We start from the raw sequence: 18,048 nt of genomic DNA, 5'->3' as shown, positions 1-18,048 counted from the left end.
CATTAGAGAAAGAAAACAAAAGACTACTTAAGGTACTGTAATGAACTCATTCTTTATTTATATTGGTGTTAAACCTACTGTATTCCAACTTCTCTATGGATTATAAACTATTTTACTAACGCAATCTTCTGCAACTCTAAAAATTCTACCAAAATAGGAAGTCCTGTAAAATTTTTTATTGAACATAAGCAAAAATAATCAACGCAAAAGCACGTTCCTGTGATTTAAAAAAATTATATTCGTGCGGGCAAAGTTTCTGTTTTTCAGCAGAATCAAATCAACTATCATCGTAGGTTATCCTATAGGTTCTACTTTGCACAAACACTAATTAAAACATAATAACACATCCAAACAGAAGGTATATGGATTACTTATTCCTAAATAGAAGCAAAAACAAAAAATAAAAAATAAAATTGGGTTGCCTCCCAACAAGCGCTATCGTTTAACGCCCCTAGCTAGGCATAAAAGCAAGGATAGATCTAGGTATTACCATCTTTGGTAGGCAATCCATAAGTGGCTCTCATGATAGATTCATATGGTAATTTTATTTTCTTTCTAGGGAAGTGTTCCATGCCCTTCTTTAAGGGAAATTGGAATCGAATATTCCCTTCCTTCATATCAATAATTGCACCAATCGTTCTAAGGAAAGGTCTACCAAGAATAATAGGACATGAAGGATTGCAATCTATATCAAGAACGATAAAATCTACGGGCACATAATTCCTATTTGCAACAATAAGAACATCATTAATTCTTCTCATAGGTTTTTTAATAGTGGAATCCGCAAGATGCAAGTTTAGAGAGCAATCATCAAAATCACGGAAATCTAGCAAATCACACAAAGTTTTGGGGATAGTAGAGACACTAGCACCCAAATCACACAAAGCATGAAACTCATAATCTTTAATTTTGATTTTAATAGTAGGTTCCCACTCATCATAGAGTTTTCTAGGGATAGAAACTTTCAACTCAAGTTTTTCTTCATAAGATTGCATCAAGGCATCAACAATGTGTTCGGTAAAAGCCTTATTTTGACTATAAGCATGAGGAGAATCTAGCACGGATTGCAACAAGGAAATACAACCAATCAAAGAGCAATTTTCATAATTAAATTCCTTGAGATCCAAAATAGTGGGTTTAGCAACGTCTCGATTTTTATTTTTTTCAATCCCACTTTCATCAATTTCATCATCGAGATCTAGAAACTCCGAATTCCTAGAATGCCTTCTAGGTAAAGGAAGATCATATTCAGTTTCAACAAGATTCATATTGCAAAACAAATATTTAATGGGGGACACATCAATAACTTTTAGATCTTCATCTTGATTTTCATAGGAATTGGAAGAACATGCTTTAATAAAGGCATCTTTGGAAGCACGCATCCTAGCAGTTCTTTCCTTGCACTCATCAATGGAAATTCTCATGGCTTTGAGAGACTCACTGATATCATGCTTAGGAGGAATAGATCTAAGCTTTAAAGAGTCAATTTCAAGAGAAATTCTATCAACGTTCCTAGCCAAATCATCAACTTTAAGCAATTTATCTTCAAGCAAAGCATTAAAATTCTTTTGTGAATTCATAAACTCTTTAACACTACTCTCAAATTCAGAGGGCATCTTATTAAAATTTCCATAAGAGTTGTTGTAGGAATTTCCATAATTATTAGAAGGATTACTAGGATAAGGCCTAGGATTAAAATTCCGTCTATACGCGTTCTTTCCAAAACTATTCCTACCAACAAAATTCACATCCATAGATTCATTATTATTCTCAAGCAAGGTAGACAAAGACATATCATTGGGATCAAGAGGAGTATTTTTAGGAGCAAACATCTTCATAAGTTCATCCATCTTTTCACTCAAAACATTGATTCCTTCTATAGCATGCACTTTTTTACTAGAAGATATTTCGGTGTGCCATTGAGAATAATTAGACATAATATTATCAAGCAATTTTGTAGCATCTCTAACGTAATTTCCATAAATGTGCCTCCCGCGGCCGAATCTAAAAGATTTCTAGAAGCAAAATTCAATCCGGCATAAAAATTTTGTATGATCATCTCTAAATTCGAACCATGAGTAGGGCAATTGCGAAGCATCAATTTTATTCTTTCCCAAGATTGGGCAACATGCTCATGATCAAGTTGTTTAAAATTCATAATATCGTTCCTAAGAGTGATGATCTTAGCGGGAGGAAAATACTTAGAGATAAAAGCATCTTTGCACTTGTTCCAAGAATCAAAACTATTTTTAGGCAAAGACGAAAACCAAACTTTAGCATGATCTCTAAGCGAAAACGGAAATAACTTCAATTTGACAATATTGTGTTGGGGAACGTTGCAGAAAATTAAAATTTTTCCTACGGTTTCACCAAGATCCATCTATGAGTTCATCTAAGCAATGAGTTAAGGGAGAGAGTTTGCATCTACATACCACTTGTAGATCACGAGCGGAAGCTTGCCAAGGAGATGGTGATGATGGAGCCGTACTCGAACGTGATTCGGATCACCGATGTCCTAATGCTGAACGGACAGCACCTCCGCGTTCAACACATGTACGGGACGGGAGACGTCTCCTCCGTCTTGATCCAGCAAGGAGGAAGGAGAGGTTGAGGAAGGCAGCTCCAACGGCAGCATGACGGCGTGGTGCAGTTGACGCGGCTGTATTCCGACAGGGCTTCGCCAAGCACGTACGGAGGAGGAGATGTGTTGGGGAGGGGAGGGGCTGCGCCTTGAGTTATGGTGTATTGCAGCCCTCCCCTCACCCCTCTATATATAGGGGAAAGGGCAAGGGGGGCCGGCCCTCTAGGGAAAACCCTAGGGGGGCGGCGGCCAAGGGGTGGGGGGCTTGCCCCCCAAGCAAAGGGGGTGCGCCCCCTTTAGGGTTTCCCCCCCACCCCTAGGCGCATGGGCCCAAGGAGGGGGGCGCGCCAAGCCCACTAGGGGCTGGCTGCTATCCCCATGCAGCCCAAGTGGCCCCCCGGGAGGGGTGGCCCCTCCCGGTGGACCCCCGGAACCCTTCCGGTGGTCCCGGTACAATACCGGTATAACCCCGAAACTTTCCGGTGCCCGTTTAACAACTTCCCATATATAAAACTTTACCTCCGGACCATTCCGGAACTCCTCGTGACGTCCGGGATCTCATCCGGGACTCCGAACAACATTCGGTAGTCACATACTAGTCTTCCTAATAACCCTAGCGCCACCGAACCTTAAGTGTGTAGACCCTACGGGCTTGGGAGACATGCAGACATGACCGAGACCACTCTCGGGCAATAACCAACAACGGGGTCTGGATACCCATGTTGGCTCCCACACGCTCCTCGATGATTTCATCGGTTGAACCACGATGTCGAGGATTTGATCAAACCCTGTATACAATTCCCTTTGTCAATCGGTACGTTACTTGCCCGAGACTCGATCGTCGGTATCCCAATACCTTGTTCAGTCTCGTTACCGGCAAGTCACTTTACTCGTACCGTAATGCATGATCCCGTGGCCAACACATTGGTCACCTTGAGCTCATTATGATGATGCATTACCGAGTGGGGCCAGAGATACCTCTCCGTCATACGGAGTGACAAATCCCAGTCACGATCCGCATAAAACAATAGATACTTTCGGAGGTACCTGTAGTGCACCTTTATAGTCACCCAGTTACGTTGTGACGTTTGATACACCCAAAGCACCCCTACGGTATCCAGGAGTTACACGCTCTCATGGTCGAAGGAAGAGATACTTGACATTGGCAAAGCTCTAGCAAACGAACTACACGATCTTTGTGCTATGCTTAGGATTGGGTCTTGTCCATCACATCATTCTCCTAATGACGTGATCCCGTTATCAACGACATCCAATGTCCATAGCCAGGAAACCATGACTATCTATTGATCACAACGAGCAAGTCAACTAGAGGCTCACTAGGGACATATTGTGGTCTTTGTATTCACACGTGTATTACGATTTCCGGATAATACAGTTATAGCATGAATAAAAGACAATTATCATGAACATAGAAATATAATAATACTTTTATTATTGCCTCTAGGGCATATTTCCAACAGTCTCCCACTTGCACTAGAGTCACCAATCTAGTTACATTGTGATGAATCGAACACCCATAGAGTTCTGGTGTTGATCATGTTTTGCTCGCGAGAGAGGTTTAGTCAATGGATCAGCGACATTCAGATCCGTATGTACTTTGCAAATTTTTATGTCTCCATCTTGAACATTTTCACGGATGGAGTTGAAACGACGCTTGATGTGCCTGGTCTTCTTGTGAAACCTGGGCTCCTTGGCAAGGTAAATAGCTCCAGTGTTGTCACAGAAGAGTTTGATTGGCCTCGACGCATTGGGTATGACTCCTAGGTCGGTGATGAACTCCTTCACCCAAATAGCTTCATGCGCTGCCTCCGAGGCTGCCATGTACTCCGCTTCACATGTAGATCCCGCCACGACGCTCTGCTTGCAGCTGCACCAGCTTACTGCTCCACCATTCAACATATACACGTATCCGGTTTGTGACTTAGAGTCATCTAGATCTGTGTCGAAGCTAGAGTCGACGTAACCCTTTACGACGAGCTCTTCGTCACCTCCATAAACGAGAAACATGTCCTTTGTCCTTTTCAGGTACTTCAGGATATTCTTGACCGCTGTCCAGTGTTCCTTGCCGGGATTACTCTGGTATCTTGCTACCAAACTTACGGCAAGGTTTACATCAGGTCTGGTACACAGCATGGCATACATAATAGATCCTATGGCTGAAGCATAGGGGATGACACTCATCTCTTCTTTATCTTTTGCCGTGGTCGGTGACTGAGCTGAGCTCAATCTCACACCTTGTAACATAGGCAAGAACCCTTTCTTGGACTCATCCATTTTGAACTTTTTCAAAATCTTATCAAGGTATGTGCTTTGTGAAAGACCTATGAGGCGTCTCGATCTATCTCTATAGATTTTGATGCCTAATATATAAGCAGCTTCTCCAAGGTCCTTCATTGAAAAACATTTGTTCAAGTAGGCCTTAATGCTGTCCAGAAATTCTATATTATTTCCCATCAAGAGTATGTCATCCACATATAATATGAGAAATGCTACAGAGCTCCCACTCACTTTCTTGTAAACGCAGGCTTCTCCATAAGTCTGCATAAACCCAAACGCTTTGATCATCTCATCAAAGCGAATATTCCAACTCCGAGATGCTTGCACCAGCCCATAAATGGATCGCTGGAGCTTGCATACTTTGTTAGCGTTCTTAGGATCGACAAAACCTTCTGGCTGCATCATATACAGCTCTTCCTTAAGATGCCCGTTAAGGAATGCCGTTTTGACGTCCATCTGCCATATCTCATAATCATAGTATGCGGCAATTGCTAACATGATTCGGACGGACTTAAGCTTTCTACGGGAGAGAATGTCTCGTCGTAGTCAATCCCTTGAACTTGTCGATAACCCTTAGCGACAAGTCGAGCTTTATAGATGGTTACATTTCCATCCGCGTCCGTCTTCTTCTTAAAGATCCATTTGTTTTCTATCGCTCGCCGATCATCGGGCAAGTCAGTCCAAGTCCATACTTTGTTTTCATACATGGATTCTATCTCGGATTTCATGGCTTCTAGCCATTTGTTGGAATCTGGGCCCGCCATCGCTTCTTCATAGTTCGAAGGTTCACCGTTGTCTAACAACATGATTTCCAGGACAGGGTTGCCGTACCACTCTGGTGCGGAACGTGTCCTTGTGGACCTACGAAGTTCAGTAGCAACTTGATCCGAAGTACCTTGATCATCATCATTGGTTTCCTCTTCAGTTGGTGTGGGCATCACAGGAACATTTTCCTGAGCTGCACCACTTTCCTGTTCGAGAGGTAGTACTTCATCGAGTTCTACTTTCCTCCCACTTACTTCTTTCGAGAGAAACTCTTTTTCCAGAAAGCATCCGTTCTTGGCAACAAATATCTTGCCCTCGGATCTTAAGTAGAAGGTATACCCTACAGTCCTTAGGGTATCCTATGAAGACGCATTTTTCCGACTTGGGTTCGAGCTTTTCAGGTTGAAGTTTCTTGACATAAGCATCGCATCCCCAAACTTTTAGAAACGACAGCTTAGGTTTCTTCCCAAACCATAATTCATACGGTGTCGTCTCAACGGATTTAGACGGTGCCCTATTTAAAGTGAATGTAGCTGTCTCTAGAGCGTATCCCCAAAATGATAGCGGTAAATTGGTAAGAGACATCATAGACCGCACCATATCCAATAGAGTGCGATTACGACGTTCGGACACACCGTTTCGCTGAGGTGTTCCAGGCGGCGTGAGTTGTGAAACGATTCCACATTTCCTTAAGTACGTGCCAAATTCGTGACTTAAATATTCTCCTCCACGATCTGATCGTAGGAACTTTATCTTTCGGTCACGTTGATTCTCCACCTCATTCTGAAATTCCTTGAATTTTTCAAAGGTCTCAGACTTGTGTTTCATTAAGTAGACATACCCATATCTACTTAAGTCGTCAGTGAGAGTGAGAACATAACGATATCCTCCACGAGCCTCAACGCTCATTGGACCGCACACATCGGTATGTATGATTTCCAACAAGTTGGTTGCTCGCTCCATTGTACCGGAGAACGGAGTCTTGGTCATTTTGCCCATGAGGCATGGTTCGCATGTGTCAAATGATTCATAATCAAGAGACTCCAAAAGTCCATCAGCATGGAGCTTCTTCATGCGCTTGACACCAATGTGACCAAGGCGGCAGTGCCACAAGTATGTGGGACTATCGTTATCAACTTTACATCTTTTGGCATCTACACTATGAACATGTGTAATATTACGCTCGAGATTCATTAAGAATAAACCATTGACCATCGGAGCATGACCATAAAACATATCTCTCATATAAATCGAACAACCATTATTCTCAGACTTAAATGAGTAGCCATCTCGTATTAAACGAGATCCAGATACAATGTTCATGCTCAAACTTGGCACTAAATAACAATTATTAAGGTTCAAAACTAATCCCGTAGGTAAATGTAGAGGCAGCGTGCCGACAGCGATCACATCGACTCTGGAACCATTCCCGACGCGCATCGTCACCTCGTCCTTTGCCAGTCTTCGTTTATTCCGCAGCTCCTGCTGTGAGTTACAAATATGAGCAACGACACCGGTATCAAATACCCAGGAGTTACTACGAGTACTGGTAAGGTATACATCAATTACATGTATATCAAATATACCTTTGGTGTTGCCGGCCTTCTTATCCGCTAAGTATTTGGGGCAGTTCCGCTTCCAGTGACCCTTCCCCTTGCAATAAAAGCACTCAGTCTCAGGCTTGGGTCCATTCTTTGACTTCTTCCCGGCGACTGGCTTACCGGGCACGGCAACCTCCTTGCCGTCCTTCTTGAAGTTCTTCTTACCCTTGCCCTTCTTGAACTTAGTGGTCTTATTGACCATCAACACTTGATGTTCTTTCTTGATTTCAACCTCTGCTGACTTCAGCATAGAAAATACTTCAGGAATGGTCTTTACCATCCCCTGCATATTGTAGTTCATCACAAAGCTTTTGTAGCTTGGTGGGAGCGACTGGAGGATTCTGTCAATGACCGCCTCATCTGGGAGGTTAATATTCAGCTGGGTCATACGGTTGTGCAACCCAGACATCTTCAGGATGTGTTCACTGACAGAACTATTTTCCTCCATCTTACAACTGTAGAACTTGTCGGAGACATCATATCTCTCGACCCGGGCATGAGCTTGGAAAACTAGTTTCAGCTCTTCGAACATCTCATATGCTCCGTGATGCTCAAAACGCTTTTGGAGCCCCGGTTCTAAGCTGTAAAGCATGCCGCACTGAACGAGGGAGTAATCATCAGCACGAGACTGCCAAGCATTCATAATGTCTTGGTTCTCTGGGACGGGAGCGTCACCTAGCGGTCCTTCTAGGACATATTGTTTCCTGGCAGCTATGAGGATGATCCTCAGATTCCGAACCCAGTCTGTATAGTTGCTGCCATCATCTTTCAGCTTGGTTTTCTCTAGGAACGCGTTGAAGTTCATGTTGACATGAGCGTTGGCCATTTGATCTACAAGACATATTTGCAAAGGTTTTAGACTAAGTTCATGATAATTAAGTTCTAATCAAATTATGAACTCCTACTTAGATTAGACATCCCTCTAGTCATCTAAGTGTTACACGATCCGAGTCGACTAGCCCATGTCCGATCATCACGTGAGACGGACTAGTCATCATCGGTGAACATTCTCATGTTGATCGTATCTTTCATACGACTCGTGTTCGACCTTTCGGTCTCCGTGTTCCGAGGCCATGTCTGCACATGCTAGGCTCGTCAAGTTAACCCTAAGTGTTTTCGCTGTGTAAAACTGTCTTACACCCGTTGTATGTGAACGTAAGAATCCATCACACCCGATCATCACGTGGTGCTTAGAAGCGACGAACTGTAGCAACGGTGCACAGTTAGGGGAGAACACTTCTTGAAATTTTGTAAGGGATCACCTTATTTACTACCGTCGTCCTAAGTAAACAAGATGCATAAAACATAATAAACATCACATGCAATTATATAGTTGTGACATGATATGGCCAATATCATATAGCTCCATTGATCTCCATCTTCGGGGCTCCATGATCATCTTGTCACCGGCTTGACACCATGATCTCCATCATCATGATCTCCATCATCGTGTCTCATGAAGTTGTCACGCCAACGACTACTTCTACTTCTATGACTAACGCATTTAGCAATGAAGTAAAGTAAGTTACATGGCGTTCTTCAATGACACGCAGGTCATACAAAAATAAAGACAACTCCTATGGCTCCTGCCGGTTGTCATACTCATCGACATGCAAGTCGTGAATCCTATTACAAAGAACATGATCTCATACATCACAATTCATCATTCATCACAACTTCTGGCCATATCACATCACTTGATCAATCGCTGCAAAAACAAGTTAGACGTCCTCTAATTGTTGTTGCATCTTTTACGTGGCTGCAATTGGGTTCTAGCAAGAACGTTTTCTTACCTACGAATAACCACAACGTGATTTTGTCAACTTCTATTTACCGTTCATAAGGGCCCTTTTCATCGAATCCGCTCCAACTAAAGTGGGAGAGACAGACACCCGCCAGCCACCTTATGCAACTAGTGCATGTTAGTCGGTGGAACCGGTCTCACGTAAGCGTACGTGTAAGGTTGGTCCGGGCCGCTTCATCCCACAATACCGCCGAAGCAAGAAAAGACTAGTAGAGGCAAGTAAGATGACAAGATCCACGCCCACAACAAAATTGTGTTCTACTCGTGCAAAGAGAACTACGCATAGACCTAGCTCATGATGCCACTGTTGGGGAACGTTGCAGAAAATTAAAATTTTTCCTACGGTTTCACCAAGATCCATCTATGAGTTCATCTAAGCAACGAGTTAAGGGAGAGAGTTTGCATCTACATACCACTTGTAGATCACGAGCGGAAGCTTGCCAAGGAGATGGTGATGATGGAGTCGTACTCGAACGTGATTCGGATCACCGATGTCCTAGTGCTGAACGGACAGCACCTCCGCATTCAACACACGTACGGGACAGGAGACGTCTCCTCCGTCTTGATCCAGCAAGGAGGAAGGAGAGGTTGAGGAAGGCAGCTCCAATGGCAGCACGACGGCGTGGTGCAGTTGACGCGGCAGTATTCCGACAGGGGTTCGCCAAGCACGTACGGAGGAGGAGATGTGTTGGGGAGGGGAGGGGCTGCGCCTTGAGTTATGGTGTATTGCAGCCCTCCCCTCACCCCTCTATATATTGTTATCCGTATATTTTTTCTTTTGCATATCACACAAATCAACAAAATTGTTTAGATGAGTAGCGGCATCTTCACTAGGAAGTTCGGTGAATTGATCTTTCATAACAAGATTCCGCAAAGCGGTATGGATTTCACAAGACTCATCATTATTAAGAGGAGCAATCGGAGTACTAAGGAATTCATTATTATTGGTATTCGAGAAGTCACACAATTTGGTATTATCTTGCGCCATGGCAACAAGTAATCCAACACACAAGCAAACAGAAAGACAACAGGAAAAAGGCAAACGGGAAAGAGAGGAGGAGATTGGGAAAGAGAGGGCGAATAAAATGGCAAGGGTGAAGTGGGGGAGAGGAAAATGAGAGGCAAATGGCAAATAATGTAATGTGAGAGATAGGGATTGTGATGGGTACTTGGGTTTGTTGACTTGCTTGCGTCAGCCTCCGCGACAACGGCGCCATAAATTCTTCTTGCTACCTCTTGAGCACTGCGTTGGATTTCCCCGAAGAGGAGAGGATGATGCAGCAAAGTAGTGTAAGTATTTCCCTCAGTTTTTGAGAACCAAGGTATCAATCCAGTAGGAGACCACGCACAAGTCCCTCCTACCTACACAAAATGATAGCAACTCGCAACTAACGCGATTAGGGGTTGTCAATCCCTTCACGGTCACTTACGAGAGTGAGATCTGATAGAGATGATAAATAATATTTTTTGGTATTTTTGATAGATAGATGCAAAGTGAAAAGTAAAAAGGCAAAGTAAAAACAAAGCAAGTAATAAAGTGATAGAGATTGATATGATGACAATAGACCCCGGGGCCATAGGTTTCACTAGTGGCTTCTCTCAACAGCATAAGTATTCTACAGTGGGTGAACAAATTACTATTGAGCAATTGATAGAATTGAGCATAGTTATGAGTATATCTAGGTATGATCATCTATATAGGCATCATGTCCGACAAAAGTAGATTGAAATGATTCTGCATCTACTACTATTACTCCACTCATCGACCGCTATCCATCATGCTTCTAGAGTATTAAGTTAAAAACAGAGTAACGCCTTAAGCAAGATGACATGATGTAGAGGGATAAATTCATGCAATATGATAAAAAAAACCATCTTGTTATCCTCGATGGAAACAATACAATACGTGCCTGGCTGCCCCTTCTGTCACTGGGAAAGGACACCGCAAGATTGAACCCAAAGCTAAGCACTTGTCCCATTGCAATAACTACCAATCTAGTTGGCCAAACCAAAAGGATAATTCGAAGAGACTTGCAAAGATAACTCAATCATACATAAAAGAATTCAGAGAAGATTCAAATATTTTACATACTCCCTCCATTCCTAATTATACGGTGTATAGTTTTTGGTACGAAAATTAAAGAACGCATGTGGAGGGAAAATTTCACAAGTTTTGGGCGAGATTTCACTTGACTAATTGATAGGACAAAATAGAGGAGCTTGCTTGATATAAGAATATGTAATAAAATCCGTAAAAAAGTTATCCAAACGAGTGGTGCAACGCAATACACCTTATATTTTGGTTTTTTTTCTCAAAAAACTATACACCTTATATCAAGGAACAGAGGGAGTAGATAATACTGGATCATAAACCCACAATTCATCGATCTCAACAAAAACACCGCAAAAAGAAGATTACATTGAATTGATCTCCACGAGAGAGGGGGAGAACATTGTATTGAGATCCAAAAAGAGAGAAGAAGCTATCTAGCTACTAGCTATGGACCCGAAGGCCTGAAGTAAACTACTCACACTTCATCGGAGTGGCTATGGTGTTGATGTAGAAGCCCTCTATGGTGGATGCCCCTCCGGCGGAGGTCCGGAACAGGCCCCAAGATGCGATCTCGTGGATACAGAAGGTTGTGGCGGGAATTAGGTTTTTGGCTCCCGTTCTGATCGTTTGGGGATACGTAGGTATATATAGGAGGAAGGAGTACGTCGGTGGAGCAACAGGGGGCCCACGAGGTAGGGGGCGCACGGGGGGGGGGGGCATGCCCTCCACCCTTGTGACCGCCTCTGGCACTTCTTGGAGTAGGGTCCAAGTCTCCTGGATCACGTTCGGTGAGAAAATCACGTTCCCGAAGGTTTCATTCCGTTTTTACTCCATTTGATATTCCGTTTCTTCGAAACACTGAAATAGGCAAAAAACAGCAATTCTGGGCTGGGCCTCCGGTTAATAGGTTAGTCCCAAAAATAATATAAAAGTGGAAAATAAAGCCCAATATAGTCCAAAACAGTAGATAAAGTAGCATGGAGCAATCAAAAATTAGAGATACGTTGGAGACGTATCAGCCACGCCCGACAAACAAGCCTTGACGAGGCGACCTGCACGGCTCCCGGCAAGCCCCTTGCTGGGGCAGCTTGCGAAACCAGCAAGGCCACCACCCTTGGGCTTGAGAGCTCTGACACCATCGACAATGATTAAAGACCAAGGTTTGAAGAGCACATGCCTGGTAGCATGCGGCTCCTCCCGAAGATCGACAACCCACGAGTCCACGTGGGATCAAATGATGAAGACCCCCAGTAAGACCCTTGCTGGGGACGACTGGCTTGCCGGGGATGATCGTTGGGCCACGGCCAGGCCCACATTCGCCAAGGTTCCGCCACCTCACCACCACTCCAACACAATGATAAGCATGCCAAAAAAGTAGATGCCTGCATGGCGGCATGCAGATCTTCGTGGAAGCCTACCACTTTGTCGGCGTCCTGAGAACGGGGGTCCCCAGACTCTCCTGCCTGCGGCCTATGGCGTGGCTCGAGTGGTGGCACACTACGGCCCATCTTCATCAACGCAAGACTCAAGAACCTCGCGAGGGGCCAAACCTCGCGGGGCAGACGACACGAGGCTTCCTCAGGAGCGGCCTTGCCAGGCAGGCTCATGAGGAGTCGGAGAGATCAAGGCAGGGGTACCTCGCGAGGTGCTCGTGACGCAAGCCGTGATGATCGAGACCAGGCGAGCGCTAGGTTGGCGCCGGCCCGCGCAGTGTCCTTGTTTCCTATTTGGTGCAAAGGGGGCAAGCACAGGCGTGGAGTATCGAGGCATCAGGCAAAGGTTGCCATTTCAATGCAACAAGACGAAGACCAGCAGAGCGGCAGGACGGAGGTCACCGTGGAGCCCAAGACAGCGTCATCACCAGTGCCTTTGGTATCCGAAGACCAACTTTAGTCAGGATAACTTGTACTGGATGTTCCCCTTCAAAATGGCCGCTGTTGGCACCCTTCCCGCTCAATTTTTGGGAAGAGGACCAGGGCCTCTATAAATAGGGCTATCCATCCATCTAGAGAGGGGGATCATCCAGTTCTCATCAGATAGAGAGGTGACCGGACTCACCCAAATAGTTCATCGCACCAGCTCAAGAACACCTCTCACGAGGCTGTTCATCCTTGTACTGTTCATCACCAGCCCCTGAGGCAATCCACCACACCACACACTGGAGTAGGGTATTAGACCACAACGGTGGCCCGAACTAGTATAAATATTGTGTCCCTCACGTTGTTCATCGTCTAGCTTAGATTCTCGCGAGGCGATCGGACATGGATCGGTAGGGGGAAGATCTTCACGTGCACCCCAGAGTTCGAATCTTAAGGGTCTGCTGGAACCCAACATCCGAAATTTTGCACGCCAGGTAGGTGTGCGCCGGAGCTCTCCATTCAGTCGACCCATTCTCCATCAGCACCGCGCTCCGCCCTCATGGCGGGCAATATGCCGCCTGCTCCAGCTTTTGACGTCGGTGCGTGGACCAAGGGGCTCCGGGCCCTGGCCCCCGCCTTGCGACAGGTGCGGTGGCCGAACAAGTTCAAGCCGGACATGCCGCCGCGCTACGACGGCACGGCCGATCCGCTGGCTTTCTTGCTAGCGTATGAAGAAGCCGTCCTCAAGGCCGAAGGCGACGACAGGGTCATGGCTAACTGGCTGCCATGGCCCTAATTGGCGTCCCGGGCATGTGGCTGCTCCACCTACCAGCGGCTTCTGTGGCCTCCTGGGAGGAGTTGCGCAACCTCTTCCTCACCCATCATGCTGTGCCGGTGCCTCCGGTCATCGCAGGTCTCCTGGGCAGATCACAGGTGCCACCTTTGAGCCGCCACGTCAAGACATTCATCCGCTAGATCGGCGCCGTCCTCAAGCGCCCGAAAGCCCCCCCGGGCTGGGTGGCACCCAAGGCCGATTGGACCTTCAGCTCAGACGATCACCCCTCCAACACCGCCTGTTCGGGCGTGCTCCCGATGCTATGAACCCGCACCATCTGCCAGGTGGCCGTCACCAGTACCCTCATCGACGGTGGTGCCGGCCTCAACATGCTCTCGGTGGAGGCCTTCAGCCTCCTCCACGTGCCGCTGGAGCGACTCCAGCCCAGCAGGCCCTCCTCGGGCGTTGGAGGCAGTTCCACCGGCTCCCTGGGGCAGATCCGCCTCCCGGTGACCTTCGACACCAACGACAACTTCCGCACGGAGCTGGTCGACTTTGACATCTCCCCCATCGGCCTCCCATACAACGCCATCCTCGGCTACCCTGCCTTGGCCCAGTTCATGGCGGCGACTCACACGGCCTACAACCTCATGAAGATGCCCGGGAGCAGTGGCGTCCTTACCATGTCCGGAGACACAAGGGATGCGCTGCAGGCACTCAAGCTCGCTTTCAAGACGGCCACAGTGGCGCAGCCCGCCAGCGCGGATACCCTCGAGCCCAAGGGGGCTGCGCCGGCCAAGAAGAAGCAGCTGTTCACCCAAGACAAGGCGGAGACCAAGAAAGTACCGGTCAACAAAGATGGATCTTCTGGCGCTACATTCACCGTAGGCACCAATCTCGACCCTGAGCAGGAGGAGGCCCTGGTGAAATTTCTGTGTGCGAGCAAGGAGGTGTTTGCATGGGAACCTGATCAGCTTGCAGGGGTCCCAAGAGAGGTGATTGAGCACCATCTGAACATGTGCCCCAATGTGCGCCCCATGAAGCAGAAGGCAAGGCGACAGTCCACAGGGAAGCAGGCCTTCATCATCCTAGAAACCCGCAAGTTAGAGGTTGCAGGTGTCATTCGCGAGGTTCGCTATCCTCAATGGATGGCCAACCCTGTTGTTGTGCCAAAAAAGGGGGAAAGGAGCGCATGTGCGTCGACTTCACCAACCTCAACAAGGCCTGCCCTTAGGATCCATTCCCGCTCCCTCGCATCGACCAGATCGTCGATTCCACCGTCGAGTGCAACTTGCTGTGCTTCCTAGTGTCTTCTCAGGCTATCACCAAATTAAGATGGCGGTAGAAGATGTGGAGAAAACGGTCTTCTTGACCCCGTGCGGGGTGTACTGCTATACCTGCCTGTCATTTGGGTTGCGCAACGCGGGCATGACCTTTCAGCGACTGGTGCACATCAGCTTGGGCCGGCAGCTCGGGAGAAATGCCGAGGCCTACATCGACAACATCATGGTAAAGTCTCGGGAGGCGATGACCTTGATACAGGACCTGGAAGACACCTTCATGAGCCTTCGTGAAGTGGACCTGCGGCTCAACCTGGAGAAGTGTGTATTCGAAGTCCCTTCAGGCAAGCTTTTGGGGTTCCTCATGTCCCACAGGGGCATCGAGGCTAACCCAGAGAAGGTCAAGGCAGTCGAAGACATGAGTCCGCCGAAGCCCCTCAGAGAAATGCAGAAGCTCATCGGGCGAGTAACCACGTTGGGACGCTTCATCTCCAAGCTGGGGGAGCGAGCATTGCCCTTCTTCAAGCTAATGAAGAAGAAGGGCCCATTGGAATGGACTGAAGAGGCTGACAAAGCATTCTAAGATCTCAAGAATTACCTTACCAGCCCTCCGGTGATGGTAGCTCTGTGCCCTCAGGAGCCCTTAGTGCTCTACCTTGCAGCCACACCCTACTCCGCCAGTGCAGCCCTGGTGGCGGTACGGGAGGAGAGCCGGGCCAAGACCGCGTCAGTCGCAGCCCCGGCAGAAGCGGAACAAGGCCAAGAAAGCCTCGCAAAGACCACAACCGCAGCAGATGGGGATCAGCCACAGCAGGGGGACGCATCCAGGGCGGAGGAGGCCCTGCCAGGCGACCAAGCGCTGGGGGCTCTGTCGTCTCGGGAGGCGCCTCGACCTCCAGAAGATGCAGGCCACACCAGCACCCTCAACCTCATCGAACATCCTGTGTATTTCGTTAGCACGGTGCTGCGGGACGCGAGGGCGCAATACCCCATGCCTCAGAAACTCCTCCTTGCGTTGCTAGTGGCCTCACGCAAGCTGGGGCACTATTTTCAAGGTCACACCATCAAGGTCATCTCGACATATCCCTTGGAAAGGGTACTCAGGAGCCCCAACTCAGCTGGAAGGGTCGCTGAATGGAACATTGAGTTGCAAGCATTTCAGCTAGAATTTAGCATGAGCGGAGTCATCAAGGGAGCCGCACTTGCAGATTTCGTGGCAGAATGGACGGAGGCACCCGGGCTCAAAGCAGGCGAGGATCCGTCGCTTTCCCTAGGAAGTGAAGCGCCGGACGGCTGGGTCATGTACTTTGATGGGGCATTCTCGCGACATGGCGCAGGGGCAAGCGCAATGCTCATATCTCCCACTCAGGACAAGCTCTATTACGTCGTGCAGCTCTGCTTCCAGCATGGAGAGAAGGTCTCCAATAACATAGCAGAATACGAAGGCTTGATAGCAGGCTTGAAAGCTGCGGCCGCTTTGGGGGTAAAGCGCCTCATCATCAAGGGCGATTCACAACTCCTTGTCAACTTCTCCAACAAGGTGTACAAGCCGAAGGACGAACAAATGGAAGCATATCTTGCGGAGGTCCGCAGGATGGAGAAACAACTTTGGATGTTGGAGTTGCAACATGTGCCTCGCGGCACCAATCAAGAGACTGATGAAATCGCCAGGAGGGCGTGCAAGCGGTTGCCTCAGGAGCCCGACGTCTTCGAGGAACGATTCTTCAAACCTTCGGCAGCACCATCACTATCAAGCATGGCGCAGCCTCGGGAGGAGCTCCCTCAACCGCCTGCCCCGGGAGCCTGGGCCTGCGGCCCGGCCTCAGTAGCGCACCTGCTCCTGGCGCTGGAGCCTCAGGAGGGATGTTGGACCACATAATCCAAATATTACCTGATGCAAGGGACTCTGCCAGAGAAGGAGGAGGACGCAGAACGCGTGGCGTGGCAGGCCACGGCCTACTGCATCCAAGACGAAGAACTCTACCGGAAGCGGCCGAATGACGTTTCCCTGCGTTGCATCTCCAGGGAGCAAGGGAAAGAGTTACTGGCAGACATTCACGGTGGGGACTGTGGGCACCACTCGTCTTCACGGACCCTCGTCGGCAAGGTGTTTCGGAGTGGGTTCTATTGGCCGACAACACTCAACGACGCGATCGAACTGGTAAAAGCTTGTGAAGCCTGTCAATTCCATGCTAAGCAGATTCATCAGCCGGCTCAGGGCCTGCAAACCATCCCCCTTTCATGGCCATTCGCTGCTTGGGGACTGGACATCCTTGGCCCGTTTCCCCAGGTGCCAGGGGGCTACCGCTACCTCTACGTCGCCATTGACAAGTTCACAAAGTGGGCGGAGGTGGAAGCTGTCCACACCATCCCGACTGGCTCAGCGGTCAGGTTCATCAAGGGCCTCGTGAGCCGGTTTGGCGTGCCTAATCGCATCATCACCGACAACGGTTCGCAGTGCACCAGCAATCTCTTCGAAACATATGGTGCTAACCTTGGAACGCAGATATGCTATGCTTTGGTGGCACACCCACGGAGCAACGGCTAGGCCGAACGTGCCAATGGAGAGGTCCTGAAAGGCCTCAAAACTAGGACCTTCAAGAAGAAGCTGGAGGCCTACTGCAGGGGCTGGTACGACGAGCTCCAGTCCATGCTATGGTCCATCCGCACAACCGCTACCAAGTCGATCAGCGAAACCCCGTTCTTCCTCGTCTACGGAGCTGAGGCGGTCCTCCCTCATGAGGTCAGGCATCGCTCCGGTGGGTCCTGGCTTTCGACGAAGCACAGCAGGATGCCATGCAGGGGATGGATCTCGTGTTGGGGAAGGAACACCGTCGGGAGGCTGTGCTCCGAGCGGAAAGATACCAACAGGCGTTGCGACGGTACCACTACCGCAACATCCGCCCCAGGACCCTTGAGGTAGGTGACCTCGTGCTCAGGCGGGTGCTCTCTAGGGAAGGGCTGCATAAGCTCTTGCCCATGTGGGAGGGCCCGTTCAAGGTTGTTCATGTCTCCAGGCCTGGCGCCACACG

Source organism: Triticum aestivum, chromosome 4B, assembly GCF_018294505.1.
Source record: "Triticum aestivum cultivar Chinese Spring chromosome 4B, IWGSC CS RefSeq v2.1, whole genome shotgun sequence".
Lineage (NCBI taxonomy): Eukaryota > Viridiplantae > Streptophyta > Magnoliopsida > Poales > Poaceae > Triticum > Triticum aestivum.
Note: the sequence above shows the minus strand (reverse complement) of the source record.